Below are 14,886 nucleotides of genomic sequence, written 5' to 3' on the forward strand. Positions count from 1 at the left end.
AATTGTGATAATGTTTATTGCTGGGAGAATGTTGCTTTAGTCTTTTTAAAGACTCAGACATTGTGCTAAATGATTTGTATGAAGTATCTTATTGGATTCTCGTTCCAAGTCTGTAGATAGGTACAGTTACTATCTTTGTTTTACAAATAAAGTACATGAGGCCCAGAGAGGGTAACTTGCCCAAGTTTATACAGTGCATAAAGGTGGAGTCTGGGGGAAGGGGTACCCTACCCAGACTTGGCAAATCAGGATGATGTCTCCATGCTTCTCGACAATTTGAGTACACTTTGGAGCTGGGAAATTGGGGAACTGAATGGATGTCAGAGTATATGTTGTAGAAGAGAAGCTAATGTTTTTCAAAGCATTGCATCAGCATAAAGCAGGGCCTTGCATGCATACATGTGCACACACACACACTCTCACAAAGTGTTACTGGCAGAAAAGATTATGAGATAACACTTTTGTTTTACAAGTGAGCAAACAGACGCAGAGAGAGCTGATGGCACAGGCAGAGGCTTTGCCATGCCGGAGATGAGATCCAATTCTCCCGATTTCTTCTTTGAGGGCTCTTTAACTCACCCCGCTGTGACTCAGCTTTCACGGGGTGCTCTTCTGGCTTACAATCCCAAGATTCGAGGGAAATTCCACCCAATTTCACCAAATACATTTTCACCTGACATTGCATAACGAGGTCACCTGAGCTTGCAGTGATTCACTCTGCAAGTACCTTGATTCACCCAGCCCACACCTCAAATTTTTGATGCCCCATTTCTTCCCATAAGCAGGCATTGTGCCTTCAGTAGGTGGTGGGGAACTTGTCATGAGAATGCTTATAATCCTTTCCACATGTTTGAAATTGGTACTTTTCTAAGTTCCTTAGCAACCATTGTCTCATACAATCATTCCAAGAGTCCTGTCAGTAGGCAGGAAAGTTGCCATTATCAACCCATTTGGGAGGTGAACTGACTTGGATTCAGAAATGACCTGCCTCAGGCTCCTCCTGGGAACTTGAGGTTATTGTTGTGGTAACAGGATGATGGTCACTACTGGGGAACAACAGCCACATCCTCACTCGCCCTCATACAATGTCTTCACAGTCCCATCTGCATTAGCTCCAGCTGTGTTTCCACCAACAGCCTCAGCACTGCTTCCTCCTTGCTGAGTCATTTAGGCTGACTCATCTTCTGGACTCCAGAGATTCCCCAACTGCATGCTTCAGTTAGGGAAAGGTATGTTTGTGTGTGTGTGTGTGTGCATGTGCATGTGTGAGGTGGTCCTTATTAAATTCTTATCAGAACACTTCAGAATATTTGAACTGGCCACGACCTGATCACTTACTGATATCTGAGTGTCTCTCTTCCAAGATAGAAATGTAAGTCCTTGCTTCTTTCCAAATCTGATTTGCAAGAGCTGCTGCTCCTACAGATCCAGTCATTTTCCCCTTTTTTTCTCTCTTTTCATTTATTGATTCCTTCTTCTTCTAACCATCACCAACAGTTTAGCCAAGATAACATAAACATTTCTCTAGAGTCTCGCCCAGTCAATTCTCTTAGAGGCTCGTATTGTCCTTAAAATCTAAATGATGCAGTGAAAGAGAACTTTGTTTCTGAGCAGTTCCTTGAAGACTACTGCTTGAAGACTTCATCCAAGTTGAACCCAAACTGCTCCCTTGAGACCCTTTCCCTCTTCAGCAAAAACAGAAGCTCCTGTTGCCAGAGTCAGGATGGGTACAGCAGCCATTCTACTCAGCAGATCTCATGCTTAGTAGGATGAAGGCCAAGAGCTAATCAGAGGGAATTTGGGGACTTGGGCCAAATGGGGGCTTTCAAGTAGCCCTGTTGGGAAGAAAACATACATAGCAGGCTTCGTAGAGAGTCAGCAAATAGTTTGTCAGAGACCCAAGGTCAATGCTGGGACTGAAGAGATTGCAAGGAGTGAGGCTGATTAGCAGCAATTGTCCCAGAACTAGGCAGTTTTGAAAAATACTCTGTGTTCATTTTATTTTGTCCCGTTAAACTGAAAGCATTTTTAAGCTTGTGGTTTTGAGCAGCACCTCTAGCTTGATGAAAACCTAGTCATTGTATGAATGGTGCTGTTTGGAGGATTTAACGCTCAATGAATATTATCTGATGGGAAAGTCAGGGAAAGCTTCTCTCTGTGTCTTCAAAGACTTTGGTAGAAAGAGAAAGGAGCAGACAACCTTTGAGTTTTCAGATCCTGGGAGGACCCTTTCTGTCTCCGACCCTCCCATCCCAGAATTTTTAAGGACAAAAAGGGGCTGTTCCTCTATCATGAGGCTCCTAGTCTAGGGGGACAGGGCCCTCAGACGTCAAGCCCCAGAGAACAGTACCCTTTTTGATTGGGAGGAGAGGCGTTGAAACTCTCTAACACTTACACATGATGATTTTCCCTTCTCCTGGGAAGCACGTGAGATTAACGGATGATGTTTTAGAATAAATATTTTTGCAGAATCATTTAGGGAGAAAGCTGCTGCTTAGTGTTCTACATGAGGGAATTGAGGTGTCTTCATAATTTCTGCCTCTCTTTTCTCTCATCTGTTGCTTGGAACAGAAACCCTGTGGGACTGCTGAGCTTCAGCTAAACTCACCAGCAATCTCTCCATAGTGTGCCCTTAAATTCTGAAACCCAGAACTGTTGGCATGACTGAAAAGTCTCATCTTCAGACGGAGAACTGGGAGTAGTATAAATAATAACTGGGTGCTTTTTCAGCTCTTTTGAAAGAGAATAAGGGGTGTTAAACCCTCTCTGTGTGTGCCCTGAAATTTCATTTTGCTGTGCCGAGAAAGGAATAAAGTGCTGTATTTGTTTTCGAGAGTTTCCTTAATGAATTATCATAAACTGAGTGATTAAAAAAACAGAAATGTACTCTGTTACAGTTATTAAGGCCAGAAGCCCCATATCAAAGTATCAGCAGGACCATGCTCCCTGCAGAAACTCTAAAGAAGGCTCCCTCCATGCCTCCCTTCTGGTTTCTGGTGCTTGTCAGCTATCCTTGGCATCTCCTGGCTCCTGCATGTGCTACTTCAGTCTCTGCCTTCATCACCATGTGGAGTTCTCTCCGTGTGCCCCTGTTCCTTTGTGTCTAAATGTTCGCCTTCTTGTAAGAACACCTGCTATTGTTCTTATAAGATTAGGGGTAGCCCCTAATCCAGTATGACCTCCTCTTAACTTTATTATGTCTACAAAGACCCTATTTCCAAATAAGGTCATATTCACAGGTACCGGGTGTTAATGGTTGAACATAACTCTTTAGAGGACATAATTCCAAGCAAACAAGTACACTCTATGTTAGATAGGGGAAGCAGCCCGTGGTTTGGCAGGTCCTAGACAACTATGTCAATTGTGAACTCATTCAACATTGTTCCAAAATGTATTTACCAAGTCCCAAATATTTCCCACGCACAGGCTGAGCACAGGGACAGGGAATGCAGTCAGTTATTCTCAGAGTCACCAGCTAGGATAATACCTGCTTGAAGAACTGTTAGAAGATGTATAAGTAAGAAAATTGATATAGAAAAAATGAGCCTAGTACACAGCACAGAGTAAGTATTCCACAACTGGGAGCTATTATGACAGGTGTGGTTCTGGCTACTTCATGATAATGATGAATAAACAGTAGGTGACAGGTGATGCCGAACACTTTGTATCATCTCATCCCATCACATTAGCAACTCCATCAGGTGCGTTTTCATCATCTCTATTCTCCAGATGATGAGACTGAAGCTTAGAGAGGCTAACAAACTTTCCCAGGTCACACAGTCAGTCACTTTCAGGACTAGGATTTGAATGCAGGTTAGTCTCACCATGCTATGGTAATTCTTGCGTTGTCTCTCAAAGGATGGTCCTGAGTCAGTCAGTGGCAATTTCTAACCCCTCTCTTGAGGCTTAAATTTTACTTTACATGTTATTACAGCATAGGTCTTGCATGGGCAGACCTGGAAAGAGGATGGCTAGACTCAGCTGACCCCAGGGAGGCATGCTCCTGAAGCAGGCACTAGCTGTGAAACAAGCTTCTCTCTCTTGAATTAGGAGGAAGCTGATGTATCTGAGTGCCACCTTTTAATCAAGAAGACCATCTATCTCCCGTTGTCATTTGATCTTTCATGAAGCAACAGCCACAAATCTCCAGGCAACGCAGACATGACGCAGACAGAATGAAAACGGAGGATGCAGCATCTTTCTCTCATTAACGGGAGAGGAGAAAAAGCACAGCTCTGCCTCAAGTGTTTGGGGAATGTGTTATTTTTAGAAAAGGACATTTTGTGATTTTAGGTGTTTGATTTCTGAGAAGGTTTTCTTTTTTAAAGAAATCAAAAGCAAATAGTAGATTGAGCAGTAATAATCAATCAGCGAAAGAATATTGTGCAAGGCATGGCGGTAGAGAGAGAGAGGCTGTGAGGTTTCGTTCCTGCTCTTCAGATGCTTAGAACCTAATAAGAAAGATTGTATAGCGCTGTCTCTATAGAGCTTGGAAAATAAGGCAATCTGATCTATTGTAGTTCACAAGAGGGAGAATAATCGGAGAGGTAAAAATTGCGGAGCCCTGAAGAATGGATGGAGTTGTTTATTCATTTGTTGATTCAGTGAATATGTACTGAACACCTTCTCTGTGTATAGCAGACACTGATTTAAAAAAAGCTGAATGAGACCTTGTCTCTAACCTTGAAAAGTTTATAGACCAGTGGCAGACAGAAAATTATACACCAAAACATGTGATGAAGTAAATGATAGAAACGTGAACAGATAACATGGGGCCATAGGGGAAGAAGAGGTGATCAATTCTAAATAGAAGAGAGAAAGAGAGCTGAAAGATTTCATGGAAGAGAGAACACTCAAGATGGGTAGTTAAGGACGGAGATGATTTGACGAGAAGGAAGAGCAGGAAAGGTAGTCGAGGCAGCACATGGGTGAGGCTCTGCTTACAGCCAGGAGTGGTAAGATCTTGCAGGTGAGGAGGGATTAAACTTGCAAGGTGGCTGGGAACACCCAAAATTTCAGGAAAAGGGGAAATTTTTAAAGCATTGGATGCAATGAGGCAACTTATCAAATCTTTGTTTTAGAAATGAAGGTCACACATTAGGGGCCACACCACTAAACAAACCAGTGTAATAAATACCATAAGGGAAGTAGTTTGGATTCCCACAGGAATTCAAAGAAAACCACTTTATCCAGACTGGGCCTGTCTGCAGAAGCCTTCTTGGAATAAATGACATCAACAAGAATTAGCATGATGAAGGTCGGGGTGAGCAAGGGGAAGACAATTCTTCAAGAAAGACAGAGTAGATTTGGTGCATTGCAGACTGCTCTGTTTGGCTGGAAGATAAGGGGAGTTATGTGTGCAGTAAGAATGGGCACGAAGCAGGAGTGGGTGGATTTGTTCAAGTTCGGAAAGGCCTCCTCAACCCACCATTGAGACTTGAAGGGCTTTCAGCACTGTGAGATCTGATCAGATTTGCCTTTTAGAAAGGGCATCTGGCTGCTGGGTGGGGAATATATAGGAAGGATGCAAACCAAGAGGAAGAGGACGCTATCAAGAGGATGTTTTGTATTAATCAAGGGGAGCTTAGACCAGAGTAGGGGCGGTAGAATTGGAGAAAAGTAAAAGTGCATGAAATGAGCACTTATTTAGGAGGTGAGAAGAAAGGACTTGGTGAGTGAATGGCCTAGAATTCTGTGGGGAGATAGAAGGGTAGTGATGGAGAATAAAAATGGAAAACTGGGAGAATAGTGAAGACAGTTACAGAGATATAGGACACAAAAGGAGGAACTACCTGGGGTAAAGCATTATGGAAGACAGGTAAGGACATAGCTTATGTTGCCTGGGTGTGTGGGGAGTTTAGGGTGTGAGGAAGTGAGTAAAGAAGGAGCAATTGGCATGTCAATTTAACAAACATTAATTGAGCTATTACTGTGCCTCAGGCTCTGGGCTATATACTGGGACCAAATCCCAGGTGTAGAATATTTTCAAGGAATTCTGAAGTCTAGTGAGAGATGAAAGAGGGTGAATAGATAATTTCAGGATGATGTGTCCATGTGGCAATAGACCTATGAACAAGGTTCCAGAAGAAGATTTCTTAATTGGACAAATATTGGGGAGCACCTACTCTATGCCAGGACGGTGCTAGGTGCAGTGGACTTGGCCGCAAGCAAGTCTAATAAGAGCCTTTCTTTCAAATAGGTAGCATTTTACTGGGGGACCTAATAAACAAATGAAAATAAACAGAGATCTGAATAAGTTCCAATGTGCTAATTTGGGTTCTTGGAGATCAGAAGTAAGATACAGGTTGGTGAGGGAACATGTGGAAGATGCTGAAGGAGCCTGGAGAAGCCATCAGACTTCAATGCTGGTCTGACTCCATTGTGCAGGGAGGGAAAGGAAGAAAGTTGTGTGGGAGAAGTCTCAGACAGCTGTGCAGTCAATGGAAGTTTCAGCGAAGACGATTGTGGATCCCCAAGTCAAAGTTGCCAGTTATAGGAGTCCCATATCTTCCAGCAAGAGACTGCCTTTTTGTCCTGCCTTACTTAGCCATTGGGTGGGAGCATCTCATGGGAAGTATAGCTTTGGAGCATGTGAATGGGTGGATTACAGAGAGCAATAGCAAAAGCCTTTGGACAATTACACTTTGGCATTTGGAGGGCTGCAAAGCATTTCCTGTAGCCGCCATAAGTACGGAGCAAGTAATCTAGTTGCCAAGAGAGGATACCTGGGAGAGTGAGATTTACATGATCAGGGATGGATGATCTCTCTGAGGAGATAATGTTTAACCCAAGACCAGAGGATGAGAAAGATCCAGCTACGTGAAAAACCTTGCAGAAGCTTTGTAAGTAGAGGGAACAGCAAATGCAAAGACCTCGTGGTGGTATCTGAGGGTACCTCAGAAGTCCAGCATAATTTGAATGTAATCAAAAAAGGAAAAGAATTGCAGAAGGTGTAGGCAGGATCAGACAGCCCAGGGTTTTGTAAATCATTTAGAGTTTAGGTTTTATTCGGACTCCACAGAGTGGAGAATTTAAGTGAGCAGTGATAGATCTGACTTCTATTTAAGAAGACCACTGTGACTGCTGTGTGCCTATAAGGTTTTCAGGAGTGGAGAGGAGTTAAATGGTAACAGATGGTGATGTGCACAGTCAAGGCAGCCTGGCCCAGTCTGGGGTTACAGGGGGTTGCTCGTGTGGTGAGAAAAGGCTTCATGGAAGAGAGGGCATGTGAGCTGGGTCTTAAATGGATAAAGTCTTAGAGCAAATCACAGAAAGGAGGTGACATTTGAGGTGAACTTCACTGGCTCTGTGAAGGGAGGAGCAATCTTGTAGCACTTCTCAAAATCGCTAAAATGCAGAGCCAAAGCAGTCTTTAATTTAGTGCCTTTTATAGGAGAGAATATGGTTCAGGAGTAACCAAGGACATTTACAGGTGAAAAGTACTTAAATCAAAGCGACAGCATAGTTAGGGAAAGGAGAACAACCATTTCTTTTTTTATGGTGGAGAACATTAACTGAATACGTTAGAGAGTCTGATCATGTCAGAGAATGAAGAAGAGAAATAGAGAACACTCATCTTCCTTCTCAATCTGCCTCTGGATGCCAACTGGCGACGCTGGGAACCAGTTTAGACGTGGAGGGCTCAGAGGAAGTCAATTTTGGAAGGCGTTGGAAGCTGGTTTTTCAGAACCTACTCTTTGCTACCCCTTTCTATGCTGAAAATAAAAATGTAAAGCCTAATCCATAGTCACAACAATGACACCAAGGACTAAATCACAGACCAGAGTCCAAACACCTGGTCATGCTGCTCATATACCATCTGGTGGGTCTCCTCTCATCTCTGTATTCTGACTGTCAGTCATCTCTCTTTTTTTCTGGCTTCACTGGCACTGCTCTAGGTTCATCCTTTTGAAATAGATTCCTAACTGGTGGCTATGCCTCCAGACTCTTGTACTGTATACAAGTTCAATGAAAAAATGATGGTTTGTTTTGCAGTCCACAGATGCATTTTATTTTTTTTTTTATTGTCCAAAACACTCTTTGGAATAAGATTTAAAAATTGAAAAATCAGATGATTTTACATAAAAATCCATATTTCCTGTTTATCTTAAAAAATTGAATGATCTGACCTCACTGGTCCACAGCGAGCAACAACTGGGTAAATCTTGATGTTTTGGGTATTTTTTTTTAGCTCAGGCATCTAATTTTTGTTCAGTTCATCATAATCTCTCCTCCTTACTATTGTTTTAAACCCTTATTTTTTGTTACCTGCCTGAGCCTGGGAGGTATTTGAATTTAAGGTGTTACTTCAATGCTTTATACAGGCTCATTTCTCTGAAACACAAATTTGATCATGTCACACTCTTGTTTAAAAACCTTCACCAGCCTGCTTGCCTGGTGGATAAAGTTCAAACTCCTGACCCTAGCATAGAAAGGACTTCATAACCTGATCTCATATCTCTGTGGCTCTTCCTAGCTCACACTCTGCCCAGAAGCCATGCTGAAAGGCAGTGCCATATTGTACATCTCTGTCTTCCGCCTGCTCTAATGTCCTATTTTTAGCTGAATATCTTTTTTTTTTTTTTTAACTTTTCATCTGGTAAATGTCTTCTCCTTAGTATCAGTTCATACATTAAAAAAGTCCTTCTCTAACTTCTGCTCTTTCATTACCCACGTCTTCTTCACTTTCTTAGGACCTTGGGCCGTCCTCTACTGCAACAGTATGGCCAAGCCAATTGTTTCTCCTCCTTCAGACTGTACAACCCTTAGGGCTCTGAGCCATCTTTGCCTTTTGGAATTTATTGCAGAGTAGGTGAATGGTGTTCAAGAATAAATGTTTCAGATTGGAAAATTTGATCTTTCATTTCCTTACCTGTAGGATGGAACCGTAATATCTTCTGTTCCCCTACAGGAGAATCATTGTAGGGATCAAATGACACAATGCCTTTTGTAAAAATGTTGACAAAACACATGGAAACTGCAAAGTAATATATGAGTAGATGGAATTAATATAGAAAATGTTATGTTCTCAACTTGCTTAAAATAATTTAACTGTTTTATTTCTAGCAAGAACAGTGATTTTGAAGGGCTATAGTTCCTGTTTATAGTTCCAATTTTATTGCCAATTAGTTGGATGACTTAGGGAAAGTAATTTTACCTATCTAGACCTCAGTTTCCACAGCTGAACGCTGGAGATTTTAAGATATTTGTTCTTTCTTTCATTTTTTTCTCCAGTCCTCCTAGAAGTAAAACATTTTTCTTGTTTTCAAAGACTTTCATTCTTCCACATTTGGTGTGACGTATTAACCATAATACAATAATGAATATGTAGCCATTAGTTTTTTCATTAAATATACAAATCACTGACAATAGCTATTGTGTGGTGCTGATTACTAACATTTTCTTAACCTGGAGTTATTTTCATTATTTAATCAACATTAACAAATAAAAGCTTCAGAGCTCCGAATTAAAAGATCTTAGCAGCTGCATTACAATGCTTCACTCAATCTTATCTAGTCTCTTGCTCTATACTCACATAGCAACCTCACCCTTCTTCCCATATCACTCTAAAGTCACCAGTGTGATTGATAGTTTTGGGTAGAGGAGTTGAGAGTTGGGAGAATGTGGAGGAAATGAGGACTTTACTTGGAGGGAATAAAAGCTCTATCCTTTCCTTGTTTTCTAATTGCAGCTTATAAAGTTGATTCACTGACTGCTGGTTTGAAATGGTGTCTGCTAACAGTTCCTGGTACAGCTTCTCTGTATGTGACATAAAATACCTATAAAGGCTTAGAAGAAGATGTAAACTCAAAACACAGCCATAAACTTGGACTGACAATCCCCTGAAGACTGGATCTGGGAGGACTTTTTGCCAACAGTAATGCCAATGAAACTGAAAAGAAGAGAACATTCTATGGATGTGGGTGTGTTACTGAGGAAATGCTCTGTTAGCAAGAGGTAGGAAGGACTATTATTTTTGTTGTGCATCCCCTGGATGGGGATCCCCTGGACGGTGTGTCCCCTCAATTGTGAATACCTGAATGGATTCTCTGATGAAAATTGATGACCACCAAGAACTTTAGCATGTGCCTTTTTTTTTTTTTCCCCCCACATAGTTTATCTGTAGATACAATGGATTAAAGTTCAAAATGAGACCATACTGGGTAGGCTGGATCCTGAATCTAATGAAAGCATCTTTATAACGGACAGAAACACACATGCAGTAACTCACAGAGAGAATATGTTTCAGGCCACATGAAGACAGGGGCAGAAATTGGAATGGTGGGACCACAAGCCAAAGAACGCCAGAAGCCAACAGAAGCTCAAAGAGGCAAGGAAGGACTCTGTCGTTGAGACCTCAGAGAGCATGCCTCTGCTGACACTTGGACCTCCAGTCCAAAATGTGAGAGGATATATTTTTGTTTTATTATGGGCAACCCTAGGAAACTAATACAATGGAAAACTCAAGTTTATGCCAGGTGTTGAAAATGGAAATGCCTAAGGTAATGAAAATGAATGGGTTGACCAGGGAGGCACAGAGGCAAAGTTGAGAGGTCACGTGGTCTATGAAGACATCTAATTGTTGTCTTCTAAGAATGCAGACATGGACTTGCCAAATATTGTTACAGTTCAGAAGAAGCTAGAAATTTGGATTTTATTTGTGTACTCTTATTTGTTTTTTAGCATTGCCCTAATTTTATTTCAAACATGGTACTAACCATGTCAAACATGTTTGAGAGAGTCATGGGTAGCCAGTATGGTGCCTCTTGTCTGGGTCTATATTAGTTTGTTTTCATGCTGCTGATAATGGCATACTTGTGACTGGGTAATTTATAAAGGAAAGAGGTTTAATGGTCTCACAGTTTCACATGGTTGGGGAAGCCTCACAATCATGCTGGAAGATGAAGGAAGAGCAAAGGGACATCTTACATGGCACCAGGAAAAAGAGTGTGTACAGGGGAACTCCCTTTATAAAACCATCAGATCTCAGGAGACTTATTCACTGTCACAAGAACAGCATAGGAAAGACCTGCCCCCATGATTCAATTACCTCCTACCGGGTCCCTCCCATGACATGTGAGAATTATGGGAGCTACAATTCATGATGAGATTTGGGTGGGGACACAGTCAAACCATATCAGAGTCCCTTTTAGCCATCCTTGTCCTGTGCGTTTTCCCCATTTTATAAGAGGCAGAATTGTGTTCCTCTCCTCTTCCGTTATTTACTTTCCTACCTCAGAGAAGATCTTGCTCCAAAGACCACAGGGCGGGGATTGGAGGGCAGGAGCAGGAGGGTCTTTGTGACAGTGATGCATAGCATAACTGGGTGATGGTTATTTCCACTCATTAACTGTCTAGAAGAAGTTGGACAGAATTCTATTTGAGCCTACCAGACCACGGTTAGTAAAGCCTGCTGGAATGTGGAGCTGATCTAGGAGCTGTGGGCATTCAGCCGGTGGGCAGTTATGAAATGGGAAAAGTTCCCTGTTTCCCCTAGCAGGGCGTTGGAAGTGACTCGTTTCTTTGGTGCCCTGCGGTTCAAACCTCTAGGGGGCAGTATGCAGACGGGCAGATCGTGGGGATCTTGGACTCCAATCCCACAGCAGCGTCTAGGGTTCGGTGTTTACAGCTCCGGAAGCTCCAGTGTGTTACAGTGTGTTCTTTCAGTTTAGATATCTGCAGGCGGCTTGTGTTAATCAGCTCAATCAGACTCTCTGCCTTATCACAAGGACATAGAGCTTTCTGTAACCCCGGGGTTTTTGCAATAGTGTACCGGAAAAATCAGATCACACGTTGGTGTGGAGAATGAGCACAAGGTTTTATTGAGTGGTAGAAGGAGCTCTCAGCAGATGGATGGGGAGCCAGGAGGGGGATGGAGTGGGAAGGTGGTCTTCCCTTGGGTCAGGCTGCTCTGTGGCTGGGCTATCCTCCAACTGTCCTCGGCCAAATTCCATGTCATCCCACCATCAATGGCCTGCCGGCGTCTGTTGGTGTGTTCTTCTGCCGGTCTGTTCCTCCTGACATCCACACACTTGTGTGTGTGCCTGCTAGGGTCTTGGGAGTTATATAGGCACAGAACGGGGGGCATGGCGGGCCGGAGAGGTCTTGGAAAATGCAACATTTGGACCTGAAAACAGGAGTGCCTGTCCTTACCTAGGTTCGTGGGCACAGGCCTGAGGGTGGAGCACTTGCCAGGGACTCCACCCTTCTCTACCCAGCACTTTCCTGTCCCCATCCCGTATCAGTTACACCTTGAAACAGAAGATTTGACCAGAAAGAAGTAGGGTCAAGGAACATACATCCTTGAGGTCTTCTGGCAAACACTAGACTTTGATACATTTTATTTTATTCGGGGATGAAAAAACTACAAAACATGAAGAATATGAGCCTCGACAAGGACAGCAATCACAGTGGAGAAACATTGAGCAATGGTTATCCAAAATTATTGTGAAAGCTCACAGTAAGAGCAAATCCTTGACACCCATCTGCTGAAGGAAATAGATTTTTGTTTTAAGGAAATTATTTGGAGTCTTGAGATTCAAGGACAAGCCCTGCATCTCATCTCTCTTCGATTTCTGTTGGAAATAGGACAAATGTTTCAAAGAAAGAACAAAATGTCATGTAAAAAGAACTGGATGAGATAAGGAAGAATTTATAGGGAGCCAAAAGTGCAACAGCAGAATTACATTAGCATTAAAAAGCAGTGGAAAACTTAATTGAGATTATGGAAAATCATATTGTATTATAAGGGACAAATTTTAGAACTCTCCTAGAAAGTGTAGGACAGAGTTGAAAATAATGAGAGAGCATGTGTTTGCTTAAAAAGTCTGAGATAGTAGCTTTAACTTAAGAATTATAAGTGTTTCTACTTGAGAGAGAAAAGACAAATAAAAAATACTTTCAAAAAATTCCTACCTATAAAAACCAATGTATAAATGTTAAAATTGGTTCCTTAAGTTACAAGTAATGTTAGTAAAACAAGCAGCAAAAAAACCCCAAAGCGATTACTGAGATATGCAATTGCATATATTTTTTCATTATTTTTAATTATAAAAATTATAAAATATTCAAACACCTCAGATGGGTATAATGTAAATAATAAAAGCTTCTCTTTGCTTCTCCTTTTCTGTTCTCCAGAGGTAAGGGTGTTAGCAGTTTGCTGAAAAGCCTTTCAGATCTTTACTCTGCATATAGCAGCTCCTACAAATATTCATTAGCTTTTTGAACAACAAGATTATCACAGTAAACTCTTTGTACCTAGCCTTTTTCTTTTTTCATTTAGCAATATATTGTAGATGTTTCTTGTTATTAGGACATGAGACTCTAGTTAATATTTGAAATTGTTGAAGAGAGTTTTTGTATAGATGCACTGTAATTTGTCCAACACAGTAAACATTTCCTTTTTATTTCTCAACTATAAAACTGGTACTGTGAATACTCTTATCTTTGCACACTATTTATAAATAGTTTTTGCTAGGCTGTTTAGAGAATACGTTTTTTGATGTAAAATTACTCTGGTGAAAAGTTTAACCGAAATATAAAGACAAAGGAATCCTACAAGGATACATACAGGCACAAAATGAAACAAACAAAACTAAACCCTCAAACTGGTTGCTTACAAAGGAAGAGAAAACAGGAAGGCTTTGGGATTTCCTTCTGCAGCATTGAATGCCAAAGTGTCTTTGAATAGAATTGCGTCTGCAGAATTTTTAGGTGGAAAAGCAATGTAGTGCACCAAGAATTTTGTTCTCCTCCAACTAGTCTTTTGTATGAAAAAGCCATTCCCTGATAAACTGAGGCTCAGAAAACGTATTTCCTGATTACTGATTGGGGGTGAGTGGGAGAGGGGGAAGTATCTGAGGACATACTCTACATTACCAAAATTCATTACAAATGAAGAGGCCAAGAATGGGAAAGGCAGGGCCTGAAGAGCCTGGTGGATCTCCCTTTACTCAAATTGGACTCCACTCTCAGGATTTCAGTCATGGTGCAGTTGTGTATCCAAGGGCAAAGCTTGGCCTTGATGTGATACCCTCATTGGTTTTGCTCTTCCTCCAACTTTCAGGGGAATGTGTTTCCAGCATCCTTTATTCCACTTTTGATGTGAAAATTGTGTCCATGATTACAAATGGCTGATGCATGTGGGGCTTAACGCCTAGGTGGCGGGTTGATAGGTGCAGCAAACCACCATGGCACAGGTTTGCCTGTGGACAAAGCCGCACGCTCTGCACATGTATCCTGGAACTTAAAGTAAAATTAAAAAAAAAAAGAAATTGTGTCCATGATTGATGCCCATTTTAAGCAATAATTCCTACTATTTTGTTCAAGTACTTGGTAATGATTGCTAAAATATGGAAATGTTTAAAACACCACTGAGAAAATTAATAACAAAACAATCCATTTCTTCTCTATAAAGTGGAGCTGCAGAGAGTGACATATGACCATTTTCAATGCCACAGAACTTGAATAATAATTTTCTGCATCTTTAAAATTTATATTAAAATCAGAAAAAGTCCCAGTTTTTGGAAAGAAATAAACCACCCACTGGCAGATATTATCTGTCATTAAGCCACTCCATTTTATCTTTCATCTAGGAACTATGAACATGTCTGAGTTCTTTACACTTAAAAGCAGTATGCATGTCATTATTTCAAGCACATTAAAATGCATAGAAAAAGTGGAGGACATAAACAAAAGTAGCTATTTCTGGTTATCATTAGTTATATACTTCATTATTTGATTATAAATATGTATGATTGATTACATTGATCATTGTTTTTAAAAAGTTAAATTGTGTCATATATTATTTGTGTTTATTTTTTAAATTTTCTACAGAAAGAAATTTGCTCTTCTTAATGAAAAGTAAGTGGACAGTATTAAAAATAG

At 41.1% G+C, this 14,886-nt stretch overlaps 1 long non-coding RNA gene across 5 annotated transcripts in view; it reads left to right on the forward strand.

Moving 5' to 3' along the window:
• The window catches only part of LOC107129704 (uncharacterized), a 69,470-nt gene that overhangs the window by 39,054 nt on the left and 15,530 nt on the right, over positions 1–14,886 (forward strand). For 3 of the 5 annotated variants that reach the window (XR_010586751.2, XR_006698128.3, XR_012434674.1), the window contains one exon: positions 9,692–10,402. The exons of 1 other annotated variant lie outside the window; for it this stretch is intronic. This is a non-coding gene — a long non-coding RNA (uncharacterized lncRNA). Of the gene's footprint in view, positions 1–9,691; positions 14,274–14,886 lie in introns of those variants that run through there. One more of the 5 variants, XR_012434675.1, reaches the window with a different exon arrangement.

The sequence above is a fragment of the Macaca fascicularis genome, chromosome 5, assembly GCF_037993035.2.
Source record: "Macaca fascicularis isolate 582-1 chromosome 5, T2T-MFA8v1.1".
Taxonomy (NCBI): domain Eukaryota; kingdom Metazoa; phylum Chordata; class Mammalia; order Primates; family Cercopithecidae; genus Macaca; species Macaca fascicularis.